This window comes from Humulus lupulus, chromosome 5 (assembly GCF_963169125.1).
Source record: "Humulus lupulus chromosome 5, drHumLupu1.1, whole genome shotgun sequence".
NCBI classification, from domain to species: domain Eukaryota; kingdom Viridiplantae; phylum Streptophyta; class Magnoliopsida; order Rosales; family Cannabaceae; genus Humulus; species Humulus lupulus.
The window spans coordinates 95,386,303-95,400,495 of record NC_084797.1 but is presented as its reverse complement, the minus strand read 5'-3'; the positions used below and the strand labels follow the sequence as shown (position 1 = coordinate 95,400,495).

The 14,193-nt window shown below is 36.4% G+C and overlaps 2 long non-coding RNA genes across 2 annotated transcripts; both read right to left on the bottom strand.

Moving 5' to 3' along the window:
• Positions 1–11,790: 11,790 nt before the first annotated feature.
• On the bottom strand, positions 11,791–12,382 carry LOC133780504 (uncharacterized). Its single transcript, XR_009869370.1, has 2 exons — positions 12,285–12,382; positions 11,791–12,026 (listed from the first exon to the last, which is right to left on the bottom strand). It is a non-coding gene; the product is annotated as an uncharacterized LOC133780504 (long non-coding RNA).
• Positions 12,383–12,789: 407 nt separating this feature from the next.
• Positions 12,790–13,992, bottom strand: LOC133780503 (uncharacterized). The gene is made up of 4 exons (XR_009869369.1): positions 13,881–13,992; positions 13,450–13,568; positions 13,144–13,240; positions 12,790–12,869 (listed from the first exon to the last, which is right to left on the bottom strand). It is a non-coding gene; the product is annotated as an uncharacterized LOC133780503 (long non-coding RNA).
• Between the last annotated feature and the right edge of the window lie 201 nt (positions 13,993–14,193).

Here is a 14,193-nt window from a genome sequence, read left to right as displayed (position 1 = left end):
TTTTTTTTAATTAAAAGATTTTCATTATTGTATTTTGATAAAAAAAATTCAAAATTAATCATAAAATGTAATTCTCAATAGATTGATAAACCATAAGTATTACATTAAACAATAACTAATTCAAACCATGAATGTGTCTACTTCATGAGATCTTAGTTCTAACTTAAGTTTGAAAGCATAACATAATAAAGTTTTATAATCTTGAACAATTTTTACTTCAAAAATGAAAAATAGAAACATTACAAGATACACAAAAGTAAACCATGCGTGAAACTTGATCCATCCTTCAATTCATCATCCTTTGTGCACTTGTCTTTGTTGTGAGTCCATTTGTTTAGCTACAACAAAATTTAAATAAGTAATGCTTCAACTTAAAGTTATAGTAAACTAAAAGAGTGCATAAAAAAAGTTAATTACCTAATTATAACTTTATCAGCTGGCCATGCAATTATACTACCTACAACATCTTCTATAGTAGACATAATTGTTGAAGGCCTCCACAGAAATGCATCATTCTTTCTCACAAGATCTATCCCCACTTTCATCGCACTAGGCCCAACAGGAACATGGTGAACCTCATCCTTTGGGTTACTTGAGATAAAATAACCTTCTGCAATAATTTCTCCAGATCCAATCCAATCTAATATTTTGCATTTTGAGCCAAATGTGTGGTTCTTGACACTCTAACAATATATCAATATAACAAATTCAGCAGCAGTAAATGATTTTATATTGAATATTATATGTTTTAGATTTTATCATTTTCATATAATTAGTATCATAATTACCTGAGTGGAATGAACATGAGAATTTGATTGAACATTGACATTTGATTGCTCCTCACTCTGAGTAGATGTATTCTATTTACAAGTAAGATAGAAAGACATGAATTCAACATCAAAATTAAAAAAAATACAAAAGTAAAGACTAATCAAAAAATTAAACATGAATCTTAGTTATTATTCCAATTCAGCCACATGAAAATATAGTTTTAGCATCAAAATACTTACTTGATTTTTCATTAAAGAAACAATGAGTTGCTCCATGTGTTGCATTTTGTCTTTCAAATCTTTGCATTGACCTTCTATCTCCATCAAATGGTCATCTCTTTCTGACACAATTTGCAACTTTGACCGAGTAACTCCTCTTCCGAAAGCTCTCATGTATGAATTTTTTTCAGGACCAAGGACTTTTGTGAGGATGTCTTCATTAACACTTGTAGTTGAAGACATAGCAGGATCTTTCTTATATTCTTCAACCAAATCCTTCAAAAATAAATAGTATCAATAAATGTATTCAAACAAATGAGTAAGTTAAAACTAAAGCACATGATTTTGAAAGGGCAAGGTGTATACAAAAGCTTCAGCCACTTCTGAATTTACTGGTTCGCCATTTTTCTTCTTATGTGCTTTGGTCCAAACATCAACTCTAGAAGGTGGTGTTTTGGTTTCACTATGGTTCATCTATCAAAATAAGAAAATAAATTAAAAAAATATCTAAACCAAATTCTATAATAAAACAATTGTAAATATGTTTGGCTTTAGCAATTCATCAATCAATCTTGCATAACCTTTGCGACTACAAGTGTGGGGTAGTTGCTTTGTCTGTATTTTTTTGAATTTCTCGCTTGTAGCCTAAGAATATAAAGTTAATAGAGACATTAAACTATAAATTTTAATCATAAATATATTTGGTTATAAGATGTTAAGAATAAAATACCTTAAACTCAGCACTATTTTTTTTCCTTAACAAAAGTTTTCTACTCATTCATAGATTTAATATTATCACGCTTTAGTTTCAATCTTGTTTCTTCATTTGGTGCCTTTGTTATTTTAGTAACTAGCCTTGATTTTGAAGCTCTCCAAAGATCTGCCATACTTTTGAATATATAGTTCTTTTGCCAATCTTTGTCAACCTTATATCTTGCCTAGCAAAATTAATAATAGGTTAGTATTAATGTAAATGAATTTCAACAAATTTCATGTTCAATGCATAAAACCTGAGTATATATACCTGAATAGATTTCCATAAGACCTCTTTCATTCCTAGAGGAATCTTCCTCCAATCTTTTATTGTTACTGGTACAATTTCTCTAACAAGTGCACCCAAAAATGAAGACAAAGATATTGATGTTGCACCTATTGGTTGTCCCTTTAAGTTAAACTTAACTTCCAAACAACCATCACTGTCTATTGCAATAGACTTCATTTTACTAGGGCCTCTAGTTCTCTTTTGGGTAATAGGTGCAACAACTTCTTCAGGTAGTTCTTGTTCGTCAGGCAAGTTTTCAACAATTGTGTCTAGCAAGTTTTCAACAATTGTTTCATTTGGGTTTTCTGGAATTTGTAGGCGTTGTGATTTTCTTGTGGCTGTTGGTGAGATGGCATGGTCATTTGAAGGACTAATTTCTACTTCAACCACTCTTTTAATAGATCCCCTAGTGGCTGTCATTGAAACTAAGAATGGAGAAATTAGGTCATTAGTAGGTGGTCTCACTATTTTTTCAAGAGAGTCTATTGGTTGTTCAACCTCAAATAGATTTTTAAGAGATCTCCTTGTCACAGGGGAGATGGGTATTTCTTCTTCATCAGAAGAGTCATTTCTTACAATCATTCTACGTGTCTTTTTCTTTGGAGACACATCCTTAGTATATCTCTCTTCATCAACCTTATCCATTTCCAAATTTAGTCTAAAGCTCTTCCTCTTTTCATTGAGGAGTTTAACTAATTTTCCTGTAGGTATGTGTTTTGGCCTCTTTCCTTTTGTAGATGGAGGTGACATATCTTGTACTTGGCAAACTCTTTGACTAGTTTCTGATCAACCGTTTCTATAATTAGTACGAATTTTGATGAGTTACAAATATCATATATAACAACATATTATCAATTATCACAAAAAAAACATATAATAAAAGTCAGAAAGAAAGAAATAAACAGTCATTCTTGGCATCAAAGACATGTTTTCAAGAGTTCTTCGCTAAAAATACACAAATAAGAAACAACCAATTAATGAGCTAAAGTATAAATTGAAATTTCCATTGATTACAACTTTAAATGTCAAGTGCAACATCTTCTACAATTTACAAAAAACACAACAATAATCAAACTAATATACCCTCACAATCATCTCTAACATATTGTTCATCTTCCACTACATTTTATAACCTAGATTCAGTAACTTCAGACATTACAGGCATGAATGCTTGCTCATCATAATTTTCCATGTCATAAAAACCTCTAGGGGGTGCCCTAATCACCACATACCAATTGGAAGAATCATGTTCTATTGAGTAGAAGACTTGTTTAGCTTGTGAGGCTTAAATAAAAGGGTCTCTACCAACAGACCATTGACTTTGGTGTAGATTAACTAAAGTAAGACTATCCTCCACCCTAGCACCGTTAGGGACATTTGCCCAATCACATTTGAAAATTGGAATCTGAACTATATAGTAATCTAACAAGATTATCTCCCTTATAACCCCATAGTATGAAACTAAATTAGGAACTTGAGATACATCTTTGGCACTAGATCTACACATAGTTGTAGCTTCAATTGAGACACCACTATTCTGTGTGGACTTCTCAATGTCATGAACATGGAATCTTTCACCATTGATAATATATCCAGTGTAAGAAGCAGCATGTTTTCTGGGTCCATATGCTAGCCATTTCAACAAATCAGTTTCATCACAAGTTGAGGAATGCATAGGAACCTATACAAATAATAGTACGACATTGTTAATTTTCTTAATGATATTTAAAACAACTCATATGAACCAGTTAGTTTGCATTAATTTACCTTTTCCTTCATCCATGTTGAAAAAGTTTGTATATGTTTCTTCCAAAGTAATCCACTATTTCTCTCATATATTTTGTTTGTTTTTTTCAACTCCTCTAAGTGAATCCTAACTTATAAGACCAATGAGTTAGTATTACTACATTTTTAATATAAAAAATAATAATTTCTAATATCAGACACTTACTCTAGAAAAGGCTCCACAACAGATGTATTTAACAGAATGTATCGATGTGCAATTTCCTGTACTGGAACCTTTGACTCTCTGCTGGGCTCAGAAACCACTGTACTAATACCACTGGTTATAGAAACCTTTGACTTTGTACTACTATTACTACTAATACTAGCTCCATAAACCTTTGACTCTGTACTACCACTACTCCAAGCTTCAGAAACCTTTGATGTAACCTTGTCAACGAATCTTAGTAAGCACAATAAAATTTGAACAGCAACAAAAATAATGAAGAGTATAAGCATATTTATGACATGGACTAAATATATGGCTATTTGCAGCAGAAAACCCCAACCTAACTACAATAATAATAATAATAATTCTTTGAAGAAGCTGACAGTAACAAAGAGTGGATATCATATAAGAATAGACATTAGGTTGTATGGTTGCATAAAGTGAATGAGTTTAAATGAATTCATTTCTCTATTTTTCTCAGAGATTGGAGTTATTTTGTATCTCTCAGTACATAATGTCCTTTATTTATTTATTTTTTGAGTTTTTGCTTTACAGTGGCTCTTTTCATCTACTTTTATTTTTATATATATACATATATTTATCATTCCTACAATGCGAAAAAACATAAAGCTATACACTATTTCCTGAAATTTTCAATCACTTTAACTAACACATTGACTTCAAAAATTTCTCTAGGTATCACTACCAAACCATATTTTAGACTATGAGTGGTGTCATAATGTTCGAACTGGAGATAGAAAATAAATAAAATATTTATAAAAAAATATGTATCACACCATTCAAACATCAATGCATAAAGACTAACAATTAAGAGATATGATAACCATAATGAAATCAATGCACCATGGAACACTTTACGTGAAAGATTCTTAAAATTGCTATTGAGTTGATAACTTCGACATAGTGAATAAACATCCAAAGGAATGAAGCTATGTATAAATATATACAAACACACATATAAATCTACCTCTTTAGTTGTTAATATATTAGCACCCTTGATGTCCCGATGAATTACACCCTGTTCGTGTAGATATACCAAGCCTTCCAAAACCTATATCATAATGATATAATTTAGAAAAGGAGGGGGAAATATAAATCAAACTGCAAGGAATTTGACAAACCTGTGAAATGTAAACTGCAACCAGTGATTCTGGAAAGGGTCCAAATTTATTTGGCTTGATAATGTTTGCTAGTGAGCCATTTTCCACATATCTACAAATTTTAACCGGTGTAAATAATAGGACTTTCCAAAATAAAAGTCACACAATTAAATATCATACACAAGTTTTACATCCACTTACTCAAGAATTATGTGGAGGTGACTCTTAGTCTTTAAGGATCCAAGATATTTCACAATATTTTTGTGGTTCAAATTCTGCAAAAGAGAATAAGGTTTATCAGTCTCTGACCATTCACCTTCTTCCAAGGATGCTAGTTATAGGATTCAACTCAAGTGAAAGAACATAACAATGAAGTGATAGCTATCCATGGTGTTTAACTAAAATGGAAGTCCTCAGTTTATATCTCAAAAGTTTCATTGCTATGCTGCAGGTTTTGGCATGCATCAACCAATCTTTCGTATTTGTGAGTTCAAAACTGCATAATTAATACACGCTACTTCAGTCATACAAGCAAGATAACAGTACCTTCAGTAAATCTATCTCTTGCTGTAAAGTTACGTGGAAAGGATCCATGGGAAAGCCATCAAAGAGAAAAGAGACTATGTTAGTAGTCATGCATAGATACTAAAAAATAAACAGTTTATGAAACACTGAAAATAATTAAATGTCAATCATATATGTATTTGTAAGGACAAAAAGGAAGCAGTTTTTTGAATAGACACCAAACTAGTTCTTCCATTAACACTCGTTTGGTAGTTAAACATTAGAAGAATAACAATTTTTGTATTCCATTTTTAGATTGAAAAATTAACATTACTGGAATCGCAGTTTACTGGCCCTTTCTAGATCACAAAATAAGAGGCCAAATAAAAATTATGTAGAGGCCTACAGTTGTTTACCAATCAATATCAATATCTTCTTCATTTCGATGTAGTAGAAAACTGCCAAAAGGGTGATCAACATTTGGGGCGCCAAAGCAAAACCAACTTGCCGTAGGTTTTAGCTTTCAGCTTTATTTTTATAGTGGTTCGGCCCCAGGATCTGGTAATAACCTACGTCCACTTAGATTGTTATTGACGTGAGAATCAAAGGAGTGATCAAAGAACTAGGGTTCAATGAGTTTCACTGTCCTCTGAAGAACAACACAATATTTCAAGTAGAATTACTCTAGTATCAAATAATTCGAAAGCCAAAAGTCCCTTCCTTGAGCAATCTTTCTCTATTTATAGGCTCAAGGGGGATTACACGATATTGTTACAGATATTCTCTTCTGAATAATCGGATATTCAGGAGATTGTGTGAGTTAATTTCGGGATTTACAAAGATCTTTATTGGAACATCATGCTGTATGCGGAACCATCGACCAGATTGGTCGCAGGAAAGACTGGGCCGCCTTCTGCCTATAATGTACCTTCTGGTCGATACACTAGCAGAGCTCCCCCAGGTGTCAGCCACGTGTCTGTGAATCACTTGCCACGTCATCATGCCAGTTTTTTGGATAACGTTTGCCCCCCAAGTTTATTTATTACGAGCAATAAATAAACTTTTGAGTGAACGACCCTTCGGTGACCCCGTCATACGTGTCGGAACCCTTCGTGTGTTCTTGGAAAAAGCAACCTTCTCTTGTCTAATTATGACTTTTCGGTTCCCCAGTAATAATTCGATGGCTATCTCGCTTCCCCATACTTCGAAAAAGTGGAAACTGATGATTACACCTTTTTAATGCCACAGACAAACTTATATAACATCTCCGAAGTTCTTCTTTTTCCTTTTACGCACACCATTACTCATTCCAGAAACCCTAAAACCAGAGCTTTCATCTTCTTCCAGAGACCGTTCTTCTGCATTTCAAGACTCAGCCCGAGAGTTCCTCGACTTCCGAAGACTCTTTACCAATCTCCACGATCTTCTTTCTGGTAAGTCTTCGAATCTTTATGTTTTGTATTTTTGTAATGCATGCTCCTGTATGTTGACTGTTGAGTTTATCTTCTGGGTTGAGATGTTTGTCAATAGGATGTCTTGTGGGTGAAAAAAGTTACGAGTTAGTTTGATAGTTGGGATCATATTTTTAGGACGTAAAACCAAAGTAAAAATTCGATTTTTAGGCCAGCCGGAAAATAGGTTTTTCCCGCCCTTAGGGGAGTTGAAAACGCTTTTACAAAAAACTTTTTGTTTTCACCCTTTGATCCGTTTTTCAAACTGCTCGTGTGAAATTTTTTTAACTTTCGTTAGAATGCTGCTATATAAAACCTTGACTTTTATACTCGACCAGCGCCATTCTAAAAAGCCTTTAAAAATTCTCTATCCTCACCTCCCCATTCTTCTGTTTGCAGACTTTGATGCCAGATTTGTGGGGAGGTGAACGGCCCATCGACGACGATCTTCTCGCCCAGCTGCTCGAAGGCGAAGAACAACCGTTCGACCGAATTCATGAGATTCCTTTTTCACGATCTTCCTCCAGACTTCGTCCTTCTCATCCTCAAATGGCACGCTCTAAATCCTTAGGCAAGAAAAGACCTGAATCCGACGATAGTCCAAACCCTCCTACCCAGCCTGATTCACAGGCCAGGGTTCCTTCGACCAGTGGCCGAGAAAATCCTCCTCCTGACCCTAAAATCCAAACTAGAGCCCGCCCTCGCCATCAGAATCAACCTGATGTCGAGTGGTATTTCTCTCCGACCAGCCTAGTGACTCCTCGAATGCTTGCTAACTATCTTAGGAAGTATCCTCTCACAGGGGTCACTCTCAAAATTCCTGCTGCAGACCAAAGGGCTAACCTCCCCGGAGGTGTATACAGTGCTTGGTCTCGGTACCACATAGAGGTGGGGGCTATCCTCCCTCTACATCCTTTTTATCAGGGGGTGGCTAATTATTTCGATGTCGCCCCCTTCCAAATTACTCCAAATGGATATAGAATGCTGGCCGCATTCTATATCCTGTACAGATTTAAAAAATGGCCAGAACCTACCCCCCATGAGGTCCATTATCTCTTCGACCTCAAGTCCAACCCTCAACAGTATGGGACGGGCTTCTTCCATCTTTGTCACCAGGAGACAAACCGAACGTTCCTGAGTGACACCACACACATATCCAACGTGGGGCAGTATAGCAAGGAGTACTTCCTTACTCAAGACATAACCAGCAACAACTTGGCCTTCGCTCGAGGAGGTAAGTGCTGCTTTTACTGGTCGATACCTTTCATCAGCGATTTTTCCTTCATTTTTCTTAATATACTCTTTATCTTTCAGGCCCATGGTTACGTCTGACCCCAACACCAGAGATGGTGTTGAGGTCCAATGCACTGGCCAGGATGACAGACGCAGAAAAAAGCGTCAAGTCTCTGGTCACTGATGAAAATCTAAGGCTAGCTGGCCTCGTGGCTCCTCGCCATGAAACAAGAGGACCCGTGGTAGCTGATGCCACTGCCGAGGGGGTTCTCGAGCAGCAACCTCCTGCGTCTCCTCCACGAAGGAGGTCGACGGGGGTTACAATCAGGGAACCCACGGGCAATCCTTCTGCAGAAGGGCCTTCTGCTCCCCAAGGCAAGGGGAAACAAAAGGCAAAAGAGCCAATTGTGGACTTGGGGGAATCCTTCTGCTCGGATATTAATTTTGTGACCTCTTTTCTGCTTTATAAAGAGTTTTTATCTGCCTTAATCTTATCATTTGCATGTGTTTACTTGTATGCAGATATGGCCACTCCCAACGTTTTTCTACTTATACCAGGCTGAGGAGGAAGTAGAAGTTCCTCTGGTCCGGCGGAAGTCGTCCAGGAGACACAACGGCGAAACAAGCCAGGGACCTCCTGCCAAGAAGGGTCGAACAGAAGATCCTTCCAAGAACGTGCCAACTGGGCAAACTTCTGCTCAGCCTTCGACTCCTGCTGAAAAGGAAACTCCGCCTGTGACGACGACTCCTCAACCTGCAGCTGCCAAGGGACAGACTCAGCGGGACGAAGCCCTCGTGGCCAAACTCTCGAACTGCGCCCTGCGAGCGGCCAAGGACTGCCTTGCACACATTGTGAGGTACGACCGTTGCAAGGAGTCGATGGCTGAGGTAGAGACTATGGGGGTCGACCAAATTCTAAACAGGGCCCTAAATGAAATGGCCAGCGTAAGTGTTTCTTCTCTTTTTGGCTTCCGTCTTTTACTCTTTGCAACAGATTCTAACTTTATCCTTTGTCCACAGGCTTTGCTGACTGCAATTGCCACTCGTACCCGTGCCCAAGCCACCATCGACCAGGCTCGGGCAAAGGCCATCGAGAGGTACCAGGTGAAAGCAGCCAAGGACCTTTCGGCTGCAGAGGCCAAGCATGTGAAGGAGTTGGAGGCAGTCACCCAACAAAGGGATGCTGCGGTGACAAAGCTATCGGAGGCTGAAGCTTCGAAGGAAGCTATAAGGAAGCAGAGTGAGGAGTATCAGGAGTCCAGCTGAGTCTAATATCAAGAATGCAAGAGACTGGGTGAGGAACTCAAGTCCAAGGACGAGGCCATCACTACTCTTGAGAGCCAAGTAGAGCAGCTGAAGCTTTCCAATGCCAAAGATCTGGAAAGGTATAAGAATGCGACGCTCCGGTGTTTTTACAACTTCTGGAAAAACAATCAGGGCGCCAACTTTGGTTATCTATCAGAACATGTTAGAAATGCTGAGCTGGCCCACTACACTGCTCAACTAGCTGAAGAGGAGGCAAGAGCACGGATCCTTGCTTCCCCAAGCATTGCTGGCGCAGAGGAAGAAGGAGTTGTTGAGGATGCAACCAATCAAAATGCTGATAAAGACCCTCCTGCTCCTAATGCCTCTTGAGCTTTTATCATTAGTTTTTCTTTCTTTTGATTATACGACCCATGGGTCGTGATGTAAAGACAATATCTTTTTTGAATTTGCTACATGGGCAGCAAACTTTTCCTTTTATTTGAACAGTTACATCCAAGCAGTGATGCTTGTGGTGTAAAAGATTGCTTTATAATGTTATAATATTTTCATCTACTATAACATCTGTCTGTATGACCAAACTTAGCATAGTACTTCGGCTTGATTTATCAAAATATAAATTTTTGAAAAATACTCTAAGTACCTTAGCATGCTTTCACTCATTTTGTTCATGTGTTTACATACCTCATGGTACGCTTTGCTATCGATGTGCCTTATATGCCTCCCAAGTGATTGAGGAGCTTTAGGTCCTTGGTCACTTGCCTTGACCATGACCTGTTCGAACATTTCTGCTCGGGTGGAAAAGTAATACTTGTAATACAGCAAAACAACACACGTAATGAACAAATACTTGTAAATATAAATTTACAAAGGTTGGCAAGAATGACTGGCTGCGCACAGTCCCTTATAATCTCGTATTAAAAATGGACTAAACATGTCTTTACGAGCGATCCTAAAATAGGATCTTACATATACGAGCGATTAGCCATACAACGTGGCTAACCCTCTTTGCAAAACTTGTAAAAAGTAAAATTTAATACAAGCCAGTCCTTTAAAAAGGACTATTCACTGATAATACTTGCGCAGGAGTTCTCCATTCCAATATCGTGGAACGAGATCTCCGTTTAGGCGTGCAAGTTTGTAGGTGCCCGGATGAAGGACTTCTTCAATCTGGTAAGGTCCTTCCCAATTAGGTCTGAGTACTCCAGCAGTAGGGTCACAGGTTTTTAAGAAAACTCGTCGTAGCACCAAGTCACCGACGCTGAATTTTCTTTCTTTAACTTTGGAGTTAAAGTACCGAGCGACTTTTTGCTGGTACACAGCAACTCGGAGTTGGGCCTTCTCCCGTATCTTGTCAATTGAGTCTAGGGACTCCATCATTAGTTGGTTGTTTTGGTCCTGGTTGTATGTTACACGTCGATGTGAGGGGGGATCTAACTCGACAGGTAACATAGCCTCATATCCATAAGCTAGAGAAAATGGGGTATGACCTATCGCTGTTCGGTGAGACGTTCTATACGACTAGAGGACTTCAGGCAGCTGCTCCGGCCATGCTCCTTTAGCATCTTCAAGCCTCTTTTTCAGGGTGTCCTTAAGAGTTTTATTCACGGCCTTGACCTGCCCGTTTTCTTGGGGATGCGCAACTGATGAAAAGCTTTTAATAACTCCATGCCTTTCGCAGAAGTTGGTGAATAAGTCGCTGTCAAATTGGGTTCCGTTATCTGACATGATCTTTTGGGGAAAACCATACCGGCAAACAATGTTCTTGACGACAAACTCCAGAACTTTCTTGGTCGTGATGGTAGCGAGCGGTTCAGCTTCGGCCCATTTGGTGAAGTAGTCGACTGCCACAACGGCGTATTTTACTCCACCCTTTCCTGTCACTACAAGAAAAAATGCTTTTAATAACACCAAAAATGTGTTATCAAAACCTACGATAACACTTTCTGATGTGTTAAGACAGACTATGTTATCGTAGGTCAGGGTACTTTACATAACACTTTATCAGTGTTATATAGATGTGTTATTGTATTGTCAACGATAACACAATTTCTGTGTTATTTTAATATATAGATAAGTGTTGAATTATGTTATTTATAGTCGATACTATAACACTTTTTTTGTGTTATACTACACTTTAGTATAACACATTTTTTGTGTTATATTAGCTTAGAGAAACATAATCTTTTTTTACTTACACAAAACTAGGAAAACAAATATGAAAGTTGAAGCCAAATAAGGTAACATAAATAGATTTTTATTAATTACTCAAATGTAATTACAATATTTAGTCTACTAATCTAGGCTTAAGAAATCATATTACAACATAATTTATGCCCAATTCAGATTCCTTTATCACTAAATACAAAACAAGAAATGTATACAAAAATTAGTGAAATACATTCTTCCATTCTAAAGGCCTCAACTACAAATGTTGTCAAAAATTGCTCCAAAGAAATCATCTCAATATACCTGCACATTGTAAAAAAAAAGTCATTTTATTATTAAGAACATAAGTAACCATCAGGGCATCAATTATGGCATCCAAATTAACATAATTTTGGAAACTTCTTGGTTGTTTATATCAAACATTAAGTATTTGAGTAACATTAGTAAGTGGGACCAACAAGAAAAACAATTTAGGTTTGTCACTGTAAATGATGTCCACTAGAAAGATAAATATATAAATATATATAAATAAAGGATCAATAAATAAGGTCAAATTCGTACTTTGAGTTTAAATGATGAGCAACAGTAAAGTCGATCCAATTCATACGATGATTTGATTTTAGAGACAAGAGCTGTTGTTTTGTCTCGACAAACCCTGCCAAATCTCGCATTTGCGCCTATACCACAATAGATAAAGAGCCATCATTAACCAAAACAAATTAAGGATTTAAATCAAGAAAAAGGCACTACTCACAAAAAATGATGTAATAAACAAGCATGATACTAGCAGCTATATTTAACAGTGAGGAATGGCCAAATGGAACATCAAAAAGTCTTCCAAATATCCACCAGCACTTTGACATCCGTCACAAAGATCACTTTCAAAAACAGCACTTTGACATTTCTAGCTACTAACAAGTAACAAAACATAATTACCACCAGAGTTGCAGTTTCATCTCCTGAGGTATATTCATTGATACTTTAAACTTAATTGAGGCCCAAAAATTCAAAGATATAATCTCTTGGCAATAAGAATGATTACAAAATTACATGAATAGTTGCTAACCTGATCAAGAATTGTACCAATATCCCTGTTTTTTTCTACTGTGTCACGCCTTATCCTCCTTGCTAAACGAACATCAGCATCTGCACTGAAAATTTTTCAATGTGAAGTGCCTCAACTTAGTAACACTATAAAGTGACATATCATGGCATCCCATAGTTAATGCAGAAACTATAAAAGAAATCATTATATTAATTGAATCTTAAATGTAATGGTATAATACTGAATAAATTAGAAAAAAAATAGTCAGATAAGCATCTCAAGACCACATATTTGTAATAGTAACTAATGAAAAGCATCAGAAATACAGAGTAAGAACATCAAGTAGCCTAAATGATAAAAAAGAAAATAAATGACCTGTATCGACAAATATCTTCATATTCATCAACTATTGAACACGGGGATCATGAAAAATGAGAATGCCTTCCAAAATTATCACATCTGAAGGGTTTACCTGCACAACATATGCCGCCATATTGTTGAAGTAAGGGTCCTCTAATTCAGAATACTAATAGAGATAAGAAACATACTGATAATTGCAAGCATGCACATACTGTAAGTACTGAATAACTTTAATTCTCCTATAACTTCTCTTTGGTAAGACAAGTATAAGAAAACAAGAGGCAATTCATTAGACCAGCATGTTAAGAAAACAAAAGTTACCCTTCTAGGCAGGAAGACATTGTTTTTATAACTCTTGAAGTCATAGTTTGGAATATCTACTGCTTGCCCATTCCTCAACTTATCCATAGAAGCTAAAAGTTTCTCATTATCAAATGCATCTGACAATAAAAGCAATTTTACATCAAAAGACATGAAAGAGACATCATGCACCATATAGGAGAAATACATACCATAGTTAGGCTAGTTATGGCTACAAAGCAAACCAATTCTAATGTGCCCCACTAAATGGCTAAAAATATACTATATTTTTGTGAATTTTTAGCAAGATACAGGTATTAGAAACTGTGTACAAATGGGCACTAAATTACATAAAGTTTAATAGCACAAATCTCATTTCTTGGTTTAAATGCAGTCAAACACTATATAATCCTATAAAAAATATAATGTGACTAAAACAGAAATTCCCTCACCAGGATGATCAAAATTGTATTCATGTACTCTTGCATGTTCTTCTGGTGTCAAATTATGGTAAAAAGAATCCTGAGAAAGCATAAACAAAAGTATTATAAGAATGATGTGCAACACATATACACGGATATTTTTATAAATAAAAGCTTTCTAGATTTTACCTCAAGCATAAAATGACATAAATATTAGAAAATTTATGAAACAAATAAACAGTAGAAATATGGATTTCCATTTAGTTAAACTTACCATCATAAACCAGAAAATCCACAAGTACCCAAAAATGTGCCAAAAGAAAAATCAACTTAAGAATCAACA